The 15,506-nt window shown below is 40.4% G+C and overlaps 1 long non-coding RNA gene across 1 annotated transcript in view; it reads left to right on the plus strand.

Annotated features, from left to right (window-relative positions):
• Positions 1 to 1,435: 1,435 nt before the first annotated feature.
• The window catches only part of LOC139650130 (uncharacterized), a 68,823-nt gene continuing 54,752 nt past the window's right edge, over positions 1,436 to 15,506 (plus strand). The window contains exon 1 of the long non-coding RNA XR_011695635.1: positions 1,436 to 1,540. This is a non-coding gene — a long non-coding RNA (uncharacterized lncRNA). The remainder of the gene's footprint in view (positions 1,541 to 15,506) is intronic.

Consider the following 15,506-nt stretch of genomic DNA (forward strand, 5'->3'; position numbering starts at 1 on the left):
TCAGTCACTCAGTCAGTCAGTCACTCAGTCAGTCAGTCAGTCAGTCAGTGACAGACATTCGCGTTTGTAGGGCTGGCCCCGCTGTTGCGGTCCAGCCAAAAAACACAGTCACAGAGACAGAAACTAGTTGCTCAATATCCGACAACGTAGGGGGAAATCCCGGCCCAATGAGAGAGACAGATGGACGGACAGACAGACACATGCACGCTTCTCCATAACGTACTTACACAGCAGATTACCCCTGCTCTAGTCATGAGCCTATCAGAACGCTTTTAGCTTGTTGAAGCAACAGAGATAGAATTAGGGGATTATTATTGACAATGATTTTAAATCGGACATTTGAACGTCTGGTCGACCCTTCTGGCCAGACTCGGACAATTCATCTGAAAACCGGACAGTCTGGTCGAAAACCGCGGGCATCTGGCAACCCTACGATTATGTTAGCTAGCTCTATGTAGCTTGGTTAGCTAAACTAAAACGGCTACTGTGCAGGGTATGTTAACATTTATGATAAATGGTTAATGCTTCAGTGATGTTGAAACGGGAGCTTTGGCTAACCTGTCGAAATTCTTTATAAAGACTGGCGTGTCGGTCCTTAAGTTGCTTCGCAAAGTTTGACATGTTGCCCCCCTTCGTCGGCACCACTCTGTAGCATTGTTTGCTGACTGAGGCAACAACAACCCAGCTGACTGCTAGTAAGAGGAGGGGCTGTGGGCAGCGGTGCGGGGTGTGTGTGTGTGTGTGTGTGTCCGTGTGTGTGGCTAGTAGAGGTGGAGATTGTTCATTAAAAGAAAGCACTGCTGGTATCGATACTGTTGCAAATGAGTATTGTATCCGTTTCAATTTTTTAGTATCGAAGTATCGATATTTTTGACAACCCTATCGTCTTCTGCCTCAGACTTCTCCTCATTGGTCAGATGGGTTTCCACATATTTCACTTGAGAATAGTGAGGAATGGGGCTACTTCTGTTTCTGAGATTCTGACTTATCCTGCTCCTCTTTGGCCACCAAACATGCTGATTAATTTGTAGGCTATTACTTCTAAATAATCCATAAAAGTTACCAACTGCAGCTTTAATATTTCCCGCCCAGCCATATAGGCCTACAGTAGTTTTTGAACAAACACATAAATACCTGTAACTTATGAGTGGCGATTTTCAGTAATATGAGATCACAGGTGCACCTTTAACTGATATTTTACAGCTGACTCGGCCAATCAGAACCGAGGAGCGGAACTATACATTTATAAGACATGAATATTAACATTGTCGTGAGCAGTTGAGGCTCCTTACATGGCGTCTGCCTCCCCACCGTCCTTTCCGGTTTCGTGCGTCTTTCTCCTCCTTTTTCTGTGTATTATTCCAGTTGCGACCAAAGAGCTTTGCCGGTTGGGACCGAGTGCACGCTGACGTCACCAAACTTATCCCCCAGCTGTGGCGAGATGAGGGGAGAGAGAGAATGAGAGAGAGGTTGATGTGGAGCGCGCAGGACCGTGGGGTTTTTAACGGGACACTTTGGACTTCATCTTGCGCCAGTGAGGGTAAGTAAAAGCAACGTCTTTTGTGCTGTTTTTGGAGTACTGAAATGCTTTTTTTGTTTTTCAACTGTTTGGAGTTGGCTGTCGAGTCTCTCGTCTGCTGCAAACATTTCTTTTGTGTATTGCTCCGCTCACTTTCCGCCGCCTCACTTCGCTGCGCGGTGTTCTCTGTCAACAAAAGTCCAAGTTGACATTACAGCATCTAAAATATGCCTTTATATTCTATTTGGTCCTTGAGTCTTTTTTTTGCATTACATTCACTCTTGAATAAACGGGAAACTTTGTTGCGCAATTAAGTTTCTGCTCGTGCAAGGTGGACTCGATCTGAAGTAACGTTACGTCCAGTTTGCTTTTCTCCGTCGGAAATGCTGCAGTTTTGTCCACTTGTCACTTTTAACCAAACTGATTGAAGGCCAGCATAGGCTATTATGTCCTCATTTTGATCCTTTATTGCTTTTTGACTGATCGGGTTTTACCAACAAACACTTGACCTAGTCATTTGCCTTTGCGGTAACGTTTAAGCTTCTGTATCCTATTTTACATGGAGTAGTCTAATTAATGATGGAGATACACATGGGATACAATAAACAAATGCACATTACTTAGCCTACAGTGTATATTATAATGACAACGAGAACGCTGCTGATTCAAATGCATCTTCGTATTCTTGAGCAATGACACCCTTGCATGTTATAGCCTACCGGTTTCGTTTGGGACACTACTTTTGAGTTTTTTCTTCGTATTTGCCTTGTGTATAATGTATGAGCTGTGTGTGTGTGTGTGTGTATAAAATGTAAGGCAGTTGGGATGCTTATAGGGCATCGGTTTTGTTTGGGTTTTTTTCCACAGAGAAGAGAGGAATATGGGAGGTTTTCAGTGAGTGACACTCACCATGGGGAGAACATGTTCAAAATGATGCAACAGATTATGTCCTGGTTGTCAAAATGAACCGGGATCTATTTAAGGACTTACTGGGCCAAAAGAGACTGTGTTCTCTCTCATTTTCACTTGTCAGATATTCAAGATACACAATTAATTTTTTACATTAGTAGTGGATTGGGGATTCAGTGTGACTGCAATAGGTTTCTGAATTGTACTAAAGCAAAGAATGATGTGCCCCTTTCCTGGAGGATAGATGGATCAGCTTCTGCCTGTCTACTTCTTGTTTCTGTCTCATACTATTCTTGGGTGATGAGTTGTTATTTACTAAGATTGTGAAACAGAGGTTTTGGGGAGATTTGTTGCCATCAGCAATAACCATTATTTCACAAACGACTTCCTCAACTCCAGTCTGCCTCTTCCACATCCATTGAGCAGCATTATGCAAAAGCTCTGAAAACCATTAGCCTGGATTTTTTTCCAGCAACCTGGCTACAGTAATTGAAAAGCATCTCCACGAGGCTCCTCTGTGCGGAGCATTGATGCGCTCATATTGTGAATATGCAAACCCATTTTCCAAATCAGCGCAAATTAGCCTTGAGGCTTGGAAGATTAAATTGCAATCCAGGACAGCATTTTCTAGTTTCCCAGCAATTTGCCAGGACAACATGGTAGAAGAAAGCACAAGTGTTCACGGAAATCAGATTTCAAGCAGAGTCAAATTTAAGGTGATAAAAATGAGGTGACCAAGTATTAAAACGATTCTTGACACCCAGTGAGTTGCCACCCTGTGCTTTACTGTGTTGGATGGGCATTCTGCACACCACTTTGCTTTGTATTGAGTGATGCAGAAATCTGTGAAGATTGTGCTTGAAATGTGTCACCACTACGATATGTTGGATCTGTCTGCTACTTGCTCGAAGTGTGAGGCACTAGAAAAAGATTCATTTGTCAAGTGGGCAAAACAGAACTTGGATTTTAAAGGTACAGGACACATTTCAGGCTTCCTGCTCACAGGCTAAAGAATCCAACCAAATAGCAAAATAATAAAGACCTTAAATTAACTTTATGAGCAGAGGTTGCTAACTATTTTGTATCCCAAACCTGGTTTGTAGCTACATTTTGCTAAGATGCCATTGAGTGTCATTTGTGACCAAATGCCACAAACCCAGGTGCATTTAACTTTACAGGAGACCCATCAGGAAAAGTTGGAACTAAAAGAAAATGTATGATGAAAATGCATCTTTTTGATTTAATGAATCAATATTTAGTAATATAAAGTCCTGAATAATGAAAACATACTATATTGATATAACATTTAAGAGGACAAATTACTTGGAAATAGCATATATACACTTATAGATTGCCTACCCATCCAAATGGACAATATTTTTAGATTTTAGATAATCAGATAACCAAATTTGTTTGTGTTTTTGTGAGCCTCGTCTTTGCTCTCTCTGCTGTCAAATGATTGTAAAATAGTAAACATCAACAAATGTAATGCCAACACCCATGAAAACAGACTGTTGACATCACTAGCAAGTTAGCTGTAGCCCACAGGTACCCGGATGTGTGTTTCTTGTGTGTTTCTATGAGACAGGCTGGTCGGATGTGGCTTGCTTTATGATTAAATTGGGGAGATCATTGGCTTGGGAGGCTAACAAGGTGTTGTCACTGGTGTTTCCTCTTGATATGCTCACATCAGTCACTCGCTTTGCTTGAAGTAGCGAGGCAGGAGGAGGCATCTGCTGTGCATTTTTGATTTCAGGAACACATCTGTATGACAGCACAAGCTCAAAATATAGCTGGCTTTGACATGTGCTGAATGTATATTTATAGAGTAATGTCCCCTTGCACTGTATGTGTGGTCCTCTTGTCCCCTGCAGCATGTCAGTACCAGCATGATATTGCTGAATATGCTGTCAATATGTCTCTGCACCAGAGCTTCTAAGACAAATTTGTCCTTGCAGAATAAAGTGATTCTGATTCCGATTTTAGGTTTGACATATTGACTGATCACATCTGTAAAACGACTCTATCTAGGCACATTAGGGAGCTGGTTAAGAAATTCAAAATGTCTCTACCGTACCGTCGACAGCATACATGTTTATCACTCACAGCCTGTCCTCAGAAGTTTCAGCAGACACTCCCATCTATCGGTGCAAGATCACAGAGTGACTGATAACATCATTACTATCAGCCCATGCTCCCTATTCCTCACTGTCACCAAAAACTCTATTACAACAGGTTCATCTTTCCACCTAGAGCTGTTGGTTGTCAGATCGTTGGGAGGCTGACATGATTTCAACATCATACACAGAAATACTGTTCGGAAATACGAACAGTTAGTCATCCGCTATGAAAATTGCAGCTATTACCGCTATAATCGAAATGGAGAAGAAAGACTTCAGGGCTTTTGTTTAGTGGCTAAATCTTCATATCATCATGTCCATGCCAAAAAAAAATGCTTATGATGTAAGCGTATCAGTGAGTTGCCTAAGTCAAGATAATTAATATTTTTGTCTTGCTTGGCTGGGGCGTTGACTCTCACAAATGTCAAAGCCTTGGGTCTCACCATCGCTGTGATTGAATTAATCCTCTCAGCACTTATTACATATCTCAATTAATCATAGGCTCTTGCAAATGAGACAGCTGAAGGTGCCTTGGGTCTGCGATCATGTTCCCGCCTATACTCCACACTCATGTCCTGTTTCCTTTGTCTTAGTTTTTCTTGGATGAGGTGGGTATTGTTTTGTTGAATAAAGGCTCCTCTCCAGCACTGATGAAGCTCCTTTGTTGTTCATGCAGTGTGTCAATCTGGAACTATATTAAGAGCCATGTGAGCCCAAGAATTGCAGGAGGAAAAAAAAAAAATTAAATACAGCTAAAGTCCCAGGCACTTAAAAAGGTATTTTTGCATTCAGGGCTTTGATGTCTCAATTGAAAATAGCACTTGTGTGCTGCTCTCTTCTGCATAAATCATTTTAATATGCCCACGCAGCTAACCAAAAGGGTGGTATAATAATGTACAATACTAAAAAAAACATTAGTATGAAACCAGCACGGTACTGCTCCTCCAAGTCTATTTCAATAAAATGTGCAGTTATAGCTATGGAAAGAAATTAAAATATGTTGTTGTTGAATATGTTGTTGAAAGTCCATGACCTCACACTAAAGGTAAATTATTGATTATAATAAAGAATCTTATAATCTAAGTAGACAATTGTTGTACATTGAACTCTGAAAGTCTCATTGGTGTTGCACCAAAACAAACAGCTAAGCCACTGCCTCCCCCACAAGTCTTAACTGCCACTCTGTAAAGCAGAGATATTCAATTAAATCTGAAAAGGACTCACACATTTCCTAGAAAACAAAGGTCTGGATTATCGGCATAGTTATAAACTTAGAATTGTTCATATTTTATGATGCATGGTTATTGTTCGACTACATTCGAAAACATAAAATTAAACCACTTAGATTTGCTTCAAACAATTAGAAATGCTTTATAATTTCAACAACAATGTAGCAAAAGCAATGTGCTTTGGAGAGCCAGTGCAAAATGTTGTGGATATTTGCTACGCTGTTTTTAATTGTAATTGTTTGATTTACAAAAAAAACCAAAAAGTGCATATTTTGACAACATTAGCCAACTAAAAAACAAAAGTGGTTCTGTAATCCGAATCATGCATTCAATAAAATAACAGTAATCCAAAAAAAAACAACTGAAGTGCACATTTTCTGAACATCTGAGAGTCCAGTTATTATGACAATATGAATGACGCACTTTCCCAAGAATGTTGCTGTCACTCTGGTTTTCCCCTCTCCTTCCCCTCTCCTCCTCTACTTTCCCTCTGCCATTCAGTGAGAGAAATGAGCCTTTCTGTGTCCTGCCAATATTTTGAGCCTTGGCAAAAATGGAGTAAGTGCACTTCTCAGACACTTGTGCAGATGATCATTGGTAAGTCTAGTATGGTATCTGCAGCTTTGATGAGTTAAGTAATTTGCATAAAAGCATGCGATTGGACAAAGCGCGGCCACCGCAGGACCCTGGTGGCACTGCCAAAGCAAGTGACAAAGCTACACTAGTTAATTTGAAACTGGCTTGGAATAAATCATTGCAGTATTTTTACCTGGAACACTGTGTGGTCCGTACATCCTTTGGTGTGTCTGGATCCAGACCGCTGTGTGCCGAATAAAGGGGGGTGTAGAGGGTCATAGAGTAGAATCATCCAGCCAATACGAGAAAATTGGGCTGCATAAAATGTAGCTAAAAACCAAATACAGAATTTAAAGAGCCTGTATCATGGACATTTTTTTGTCAGGACAGACTGTTAACAGCAGTTGGACCCGCTCCCATAAAACACCAAATGAGTCGAGGGTAAATAAATCTGCCAGATGAGTGAACAGAACGAGGTGCTGGTCCTAATGAAAACTTTCAGCGTGATAAATAGACCTTCTTATTGGCCTGGTTCCTCAGACGCCACATTACAGACCAAACTGGGAATGGCTTTTCTTTAAAAATACTTCCCTTCCTTGTGTCTTAAGCAGCCTACACATACAGTAAGTGTTCTGTACATCGCTCACTGCAAAGAAGAGCGCAGGTAGGGAAGTTGGTGAGTTGATATGTCATCATGTAAGCCAAGTTTGACAACTGACATTTCCACATTGCAATACTTTTTTGCCCAAGATTGTGATATGTTTTCAGTGTGGTGTTGTAAAGTTTGCGGTATTCATTAACAGACAGGATGAGTTTTTCCTCCATTTCTTCACATCGCCTGCTTACAGAACACAGAGCTACAATCTCAATGGTAGCGCTCTGAAAGGTCAGCCTTAAACACGGGCAAAGTTGAAGTAATTTGAACTCAGACTGCAGCGGCTGGGTGGCAAACTTGGAGCAGTGTGCGTTGCCAAGGGTAGCGCTGCCGCTGAGGTGGGCGCCACTCCCCTGCCACAGGAAAACAATAGCTCAGCTAGTGCAAAGCTGTTTTGCCGCTGATCATGTGTAAGAACCTTTAGGTATGCTTGATTTAGTATGCTTAGTGCTGTGTGGGAGAGTTTGGACATTTGGGACTACTCTGTTGTTTCTATTACTTTAACAAAGAAGCTGTTAATCAAGCACACCAACCCTCAGTTTCATACTGTCACACTGTTACTGTGGCCTGCTAATCACAGAATGATGCACAGTTGTGAGCTTGACAGGTAATCTATTAATGATTATTTAACACACTGCATGTTACAACCTTATGCTACCAACCTTTTTTTTAAGTGATATATGGATCTACATAAAAATCCCTCAAGTTATTACGAGTTATTTTAAAATGTTTTGGATATGCCCTCTACATAGGAAGGCTTGGCTTTTTGCCAAACCCTTGGCATTTTGATTCCCAGTGATGTAGTGGAGCTGTAAGGGCTATGGCCAGTGACACAAGAAATCACTTGGCATAGATTTTAGTGTTCTGTGGCAGTGGCGAGAAGAGGCTGAACTTCCTCATGGTGAGGCCGTACCACAGTAACCAGAAAGGAAATCTGAAGCCACTGCCAATTCAGTGTTTGCAGCAGTCATGTCAACCTCCATTCAAGCTGATGTTGAAAGAGATGAGATACACGTCATGAGGAATGAATTTCAATGTGTTTGTGGCCTAAAGGTGAGGCAGTTATTTGTGTCATCTACGTTGTGTGGATTTTTCTCTCTGGGAGATCTCTACAGCTCTCCTGCATGCTGCTGTTCGAGCCTTCTTCTTTGATGTACCGTGTGCGCTACACTTAATTTGCACATGACTTGTGTGAAATATACACTTACCCTTGAGTGTACATCTTTGACAGATATTTCAATCAAATAGGTAATAATCATTTTAAAATGCTGTTCCAGTTCTATTAGAGCATGTCACTGGACAGTAATTGGAAGCAGTATTTGAATTGTGTGAATCTACAAGTTTGAATGACCCTATTCTCCTCAAAGTAGAACTTCAGTCAGCCTCCATAATCACTTACCATCATCCATTAAAAGTTAGGTGCCAAGATTGCTTTTGTATTCATTACCAGCTGTTGCCCATTGACATTTTGTAGAAATGTCTCTCGCTGTCTCTGTGATAGGTCAGATTGATCTTGTAAGTAAATCACAACTGAGACAAGGGAAGTCAATGACTGAACATTTGTGAGCAGACTGAGATGATGAGAAGAGCATTACCATCACCTTCACTGCTGTGTTGGTTGCAAACTGTGTCTTTAGCTTCGCTCTAATGTGTCGAGGCAAATCACAACAATGGAGCTGACTTAGAGTGGTTGGCTACAATGTTGTTTGGCATTATTTGAAAACCTTAATTTGGTCTCTGCACTCAGGCGTCCTTGTGGCTCGGTGGGCTGGGGTGCATGCCATGTGCTGTCTCTTACTCTCTGTTTGTCTGTCAGGCTTTTCCATCCTTCCTGTCTTGGCCCATTGTGTACCATTTATAAAGCAGAAATGGCATTAAAAAGTAATGCTTAAAAGCTTTTTCACTTGTAATTTGTCATACAGTTTGAAATGTTTGCCTGTGAATGTCTTAGAGCATGGCTTTAAATCGATTATCTTTTGCTTTATCCACCCAGTGTGCCATTTTAGCCTCATTTTAAAGAACTTGGGTGAGCGCTAACATATAGAGTAATGTAATTTAGTGACATGAATCTGTGACTTGTGCGTTGTTTTGTGTCACAGAAGGGCGGGCCTTATCTGCATTTCAGCGAGGTTTGCTTGTCAGTGTTCAGGCATGGATAAGGTTATAGAGTACATTTTGATTAATGAAATTGTCTGTGTAATGTAATATGCTGATGAATGTGCTTCTGCTTTTCTAATGGGATGAGAAACATGCCGTCTCACAATTAGCTCTCTTAGCTATCAAATTTTGATAGTGATGGTTACTATATTTAGCCACAGCAGACACTTGGTCTGAATGCTAAATGAGTTTGCAGTTTGAAGTTCCTTCATCCTTGCCCACAAGTCCTCATGATGGTTCCCAGACATATTTAGGGAAGCTGACCTCTCATTTTTCCGTGTAAATCGATGATGCTAACTGTTTTAAGAAACCATCACCTCTGCATGTTGATGCATATTCTTGGCTTATGATTAAATTCCTCTGAATCAAGGTTGTTCTCCCACTCTGTTTTCATCCAGTTCTGTCAAGGCCTGTGTGGCAGCTTATTTGACTCATGGCTTGCCCGGACTGGATTGTACAATAAAGCCATCCACTCAGTCATCAAGCACTCTCTTCACTCAGTTTGCTCAAACACTAAACCAAAACACTTGCCGCTTAAAGTAAAAGGATCTAGCAAATAAGTCACTGCGGCAACCAAGCAAAACAAAAGGGCTTCACGACGGTTCTAAAAGACAACCACAGGGCAGCGACTGAGAAGTACAAGTAACTAAAACTTAAAAGACTGACTGTTGCACTTCTGAAAATGGGGGTTTTCACTCTTTTTTTTCTCATGTCTTTAGATCTCTTGTTCATTCATTGTCTTTACCTGCTTACACTACCAGTCAAAAGTTTGGACACACCTGATTGAATGTACTATGTTTTTCATTCTCTTAAAGCCATTTTGATCTAAAGGCTTATGCTTAAATGCTTGACATTTGTTTCTTAGACAAATATAAATAGTGAAGTTGATGCCTATGTGTGAATTTCTTTCCAAAGCCTTTGCCTTTCCATCAAGGCAAAGGGCGGCTACTTTAAAGAATCTAAAATATAAGATAATTTTGATTTGTTTAACACTTTTTTGGTCACTGCATAATTCCATTTGTGTTATTTCATAGTTTTGAAGTCTTAACTATTATTCTAAAATGTGAAAAATAGTAAAAATAAAGAAAAATGCACGTGCCCAAACTTTTGACTGGTAGTGTATTCCTTGTCAGGGTCACGGCGGGGCTGCAGCCTATCCCAGCATGCATTGGCAGCTAGACGCCCTTGACAGGTTGCCAGTCCATCACAGGGCTAACACATGCAGACAGACAATCATGTTCATACCTACGGGCAATTTTAGAGTCTCCAATCCACCTGACTTGCATGTCATTAGAATATTGGAGGAAACTGGAGCACCCTGAGGAAACCCATGTGAACTCCACACAGAGAGGGCAGAGGGTGGGGGTGGGGTGGTGGCGGGGAGCGGATGTGCTGCCCTACATCTCTTGTTTCAGACAGAGTCAAATTTATTACCGAGCAACACAGCGCGGAGCAGATAAAAGCATCAGATATCTTCATTTCATCATCCCCCTCGCAGATTCTGTTCAGCTTTGCAGAAGTTGACGGGCGGCACTCTGTCTGTCTGGCGGCTCCGAACCCGGCAAAGCAGACAAGGGGGCGACAGACTGGCACTGCCGGCACTGGTATCCCAATTTGTCTGAGGCATGATGAGGCATGTCTTCATGATCCAGCCCCTCCCAAAGAAGCCACTGGCACACGCCTCTCCAAGGCTTCCCAAGTTAATGCAAGAAGTCATCACATTGTGAGCGGAACTGATCGCTTTTTATGGCTTTTTTTATTTCTATAATGAGCACCATCCATTTCAAGGGGCAGGCCCCGACGCTTTGCGGCTGACATTTTTCGTCCCTTTTTGACAACGTGACGACATTATCCTCCTCCTCGTAACGGATTGGCAGGAGTTATCTGTGTTTTATTGGTATTGTTTAGGGCTTTAGTGGGAAGGCTGGTTTTTTCTGTTTTTTTTTTTGTTCATCCTCCTATGTGTAGTGAGACTGCATATCTCATCGTAGCAGGCCTGAAATGGCTATTTATGTGTTGTAGATGTTTTGCCAAGGCTGCAGTCCCCCACACATACTTATCCCCCACAAGTACATTATTCATTTTCTTCTACCCTATCAGCCTGGAAGCTTCCTCCATAAAGTTCATTCACATTAAAACTAATTAGATTAATTGGGGCCCATTACAATGCTGCCTCCTTGTGCCAATACAGTCAGGATTTTGGTATTGTACCTATGCTGTTGTCTGTAATCCAAGTTGACTACAACACGTTCCTGCTTTATATCTTTGACATATACTTGGCTGTCTCAATTAAAAGTCACTTTTCTCAGAAAGTTTATTTTAGTTCTTGAACTCTTTTATGATCATGACCCTCTTTGCAGTGTAATCCAATTATTATTAACTCATTATTATTGTTCATTGTTGACTTTTACATAATGTTTTGCATAAAGTGAAATGTTTGGGCTTAATATTTTTCAGCAGCATTGCTAGCCAAATGCTTGGGACCAGCCACAGTTTTTTAACCACAATTGTTAGCCCTGATTTGGTGCCAGTATCAGTTTTCCAGATTGAGATCTGGTCTGGGCAGATTTTCGACTGGAGAGATGACAGTTGGATCAGATTGTATTCATTGTAAGTGGGTAAACAGTTTGCTTCCTGATTGAGCTTGTAGAATTGGCTGTTGCCTATCAGATAAATTCAAACTTGTTTGATTTTGATGGCTCCAATCTAGGAAAATGTGGATTGGCAGAAAGGGTTTGTGGCACATTTGATAATCAGCGACTTTTTGTGAGTTGAGCTCTCATAAAAGAATGCATGGCAAATTAATAGTCATGATACAGTATACTACTTGTCTTAATGGTTACAAAGTGCTGCAAGATGAAAGGAAACCCACCAAGATACAGGATCAACAATCATATAACTTGATGTCTTGTACTGCTTGACTCCATTAACCCCCATAGCTTATTAAAGCCTAGTCGGCACAACAAGTTAACAACACTAATGCACTAACACATGATGAGCATGAGCTCATACAACAGTGTAAGAAAGAGATTATAATAAATGAGATTTCTGTTGTCTTAAACCACATTTGAAAATAATGGTTTCTTGGGCAAGTTGCTCAAAAGAAGCCCAGATCACTAGAGGAGTTGTTTAGATCATCAGGACATTCAAATTTTCTTGACTAACTTTCCTTGGCTTGTAGATTTAGGCTTGTCACATTTCAGATCAAGTGATTTAGATTTTTTGGATATTATTATGTTTTGTGATTGTTGTGGATCCCCTCCGGTTTGATAAGTTTATTGTAGCCTCATTTCCTAATAGGTGCACCTTTCTGGTATAGCATCACCAAAAAAACTGAAAAGACCAGTTATTCAGCATGAAATACGCTTAGGTTTCACAGTCTTATTAGGATTAAAATGTTGTAGTCTCTTTGAAACTAAAGATATTTCCTCTGGGTTGTTGGGTGCCCCTTATAGCTCACAAAATATCTGAGTGGTTTCTTTTTTTGTGTGTGAAGTATTATCGTGGTATTAAAAGTTTTTGATATGCCTTCATTTCCCGCTTTGATTGCACTATTTGTACATCATTTGTTTGAGTGGCATTATAGTGGAATTATAACTTAATCCTCTCAGGGCAACAACTTGTCATATTCTGCTGAGCTCAGAGCTCAATTTTTGCCTGCAAAATGTCCATTCCCTCTGAGATTTTTTAGCATAAATTTGACCTTTTAAATGTGATTTTCCTCATCAGCAAAAAAAAACCCCAGAAATAAACATCTGATATATGGAATATCCTCCCAAATAGCATCATATAGTCTAGAAGGTATAAGAGAAAATCCCTCCTACATTAGAATTTGCTGGGAAAATTCACAGCTTTCCTTTGATCAGTTTAATCACCATTGGCTAACATGAGCAACTCTTTTCCGAAGCTAGATTTGCCAGAACCAAGACTCTGAACCAAGATACCTTTTGGAGCTGGTTTTTGACAGTGCAGCGGAGGCAGACTTTCGTTCCAAAAATGATCATTTCATTCAACTGTCGTTCTAAATGGATACTGTCAAAGTGATGAATTGATCTCCTCTTAATTATTTATGGAGAGCCTGCAGAGTGTGTTGCTTGATTACAGCACAAGATTGGCGATCTTGTTTCTCTTGTTTCTAGCTTCAGGGGATACTACATCTTGACTAAACATTCTGAAGTTTTAGGAGTATTAATAGTAAGTAAATTCTCTCTGAACCTTTGCTTCAAAGAAAGCCTGAATCTGTGAACTCTTTACTTTTTGTGTTCACCTGTTACCTTTGGGGACATTTGAAAAGCCCTAAAGTGTAAGAAGGAATGGAGGGCACAATATCAAGAAAAGTTGTATCATAGACCTTTGTGCATGGAACTATGGAGAGTCCCCATTAATATTTCAATTTAATAGGCCCTTTTCATATCGTCATGGTAACAGCTTCCTTGCTGAGAAACCGGTGCATCACAACTTCTGTGGCAAGTTACTTTCTTGTAACTTATTGACAGACCAATCCAACAAAGACAACAAAAACAACAAAATTGTAATGGTTACTAGCACTAAATACACAATGTAACAAATAAATGTAACTAAACATTTTGGGCAGATTGTGGAGCGATTTTTGAGAAACCGGTGCATTACAACTTTGAACAGAATGTGAAAAGGGCTTATTAATAAAGGACTAACTTCAAACGTGCTGTGTTCTGCATTTAGCTATGCACCGAATCCTCTCCTTCTGAAAAATGATCCTCCTGATGCATTCCATGTGGGTAAATAAGTTGACAAAGTTTAATCCTCCTCCCTCTCAGTACTTTAATCATCAGGGGAATCATTGGGGGGGGGGAAGTCTTAGCAAACATGAGTGACACATTCTTAATCGAAAAGCAGACTCCAAACCCCCAGCACATCCTGACATTTTATTAGGAGCAAAGTAACACAGCCTTTTTCTCTGCATATTTAACGCTAGCCTTAAAAAAAAGGATACAGATTTGTGCTATTAACCTAGCTCACAAGAGAATGGCACTGTTAAACTTACTTTTGAGGCAAATGAGCTGTGAAACATACGTTTTTTAGATCTGAGCTTAATACTGCGGCTCCTGGCTGTGTGGAGGACTAATGACATGCGGGAAAGTTAAAGCAGCCAGGCTACTTTGCAGTTTGGTGGCCTTGAAAGTTTGAAGGACTTTACCTGTACACCTGATATTAATTTGGGCAAACTGGGTGAATCTGCTGCATTTCAATTAGGAAGGATGGGATACTTTTCTCAGTTGTAGCCCCAATTTGTGATTTAGGTTGTTATATAAAAATCTTGCCTTAGTGCAGCTTTAAAGGACAATATTGAATCATATGCAGACAAAAAGGGCAGAGCATTTGAGAAGCAGTTTCTTCACTAATCTAATTAAGACCCTGTCAGACTATGGGGAGAACGGGGTCAGTTAGCTGGTCAGAGCAGGTATTGACTCGCTGGTGTCTGAAGCTGGTCAGACCTCTCTGGCTCTGCTCCAGTAGACATTGTTGTCCTGCTGAGAGACTGTTTTGGCAGCAGCTGATTGTGGAGAGACGGCTCAGCTCCAAAGCTAAGATGGTCATAACTTAAAAATCTCTCTCTCTCTCTCTCTCTCTCTCTCTCTCTCTCTCTCTCTCTCTCTCTCTCTCTCTCTCTCTCTCTCTCTCTCTCTCTCTCTCTCTCTATCTCTATCTCTCTCTCTCTCTCTCTCTCTCTCTCTCTTTTCTCTCTCTTCTCTCTTTCTCTTTCTCTTTCTCTCAAATTCAAGTATGCTTTATTGGCATGACAGGAAAGAAACCGAGGAAAGAAACAGGAAATGTTGCCAAAGCTGTACAGTACATCACTTACAGATTGACATTTTCACATTAAAATTCCTTCCCCCTTGTATCAGTGTGTGTGTATTTCAGTGCCTGGACAGTGTAGGCTCTGTCTTGCTGTGTATTCAGCTACCATACTTAGACCCTTCACCATATAGTAAGTATCAGTAGTTTTAGGTATAAATAATGAATGTTTGTGAAGAAACAATCCAATAAATGTAACGTACAAAAATAGAATAGAATATAATGATATACTAATGATAATATCAACAATAATAAAATATAAACTTTTAATAAGGGAAATGAAAATGCTTTCAAATTCTGTACAAGATTTACAAGTCTTAATTGATGACATGTGAGGACAAACTGTAGTCCGCATGGGTTTGTGTGTTTTCTCCCCAGGATACAGATTTTTTTCTTCATGTGAGAGATCATGGAATATTTTTAAATTTAGGGAAATAGCACAAGAGCAAGAAATGTTGTTCATTCTCTCTCTCTCTCTCTGTCTGTCTCTTTCTCTCTCTGTCTCT

Source organism: Centroberyx affinis, unplaced genomic scaffold, assembly GCF_046629955.1.
Source record: "Centroberyx affinis isolate AG114_WGS23_722 - 3 ecotype Tasmania unplaced genomic scaffold, CSIRO-AGI_Caff_v1 ptg001445l_1, whole genome shotgun sequence".
NCBI lineage: Eukaryota > Metazoa > Chordata > Actinopteri > Beryciformes > Berycidae > Centroberyx > Centroberyx affinis.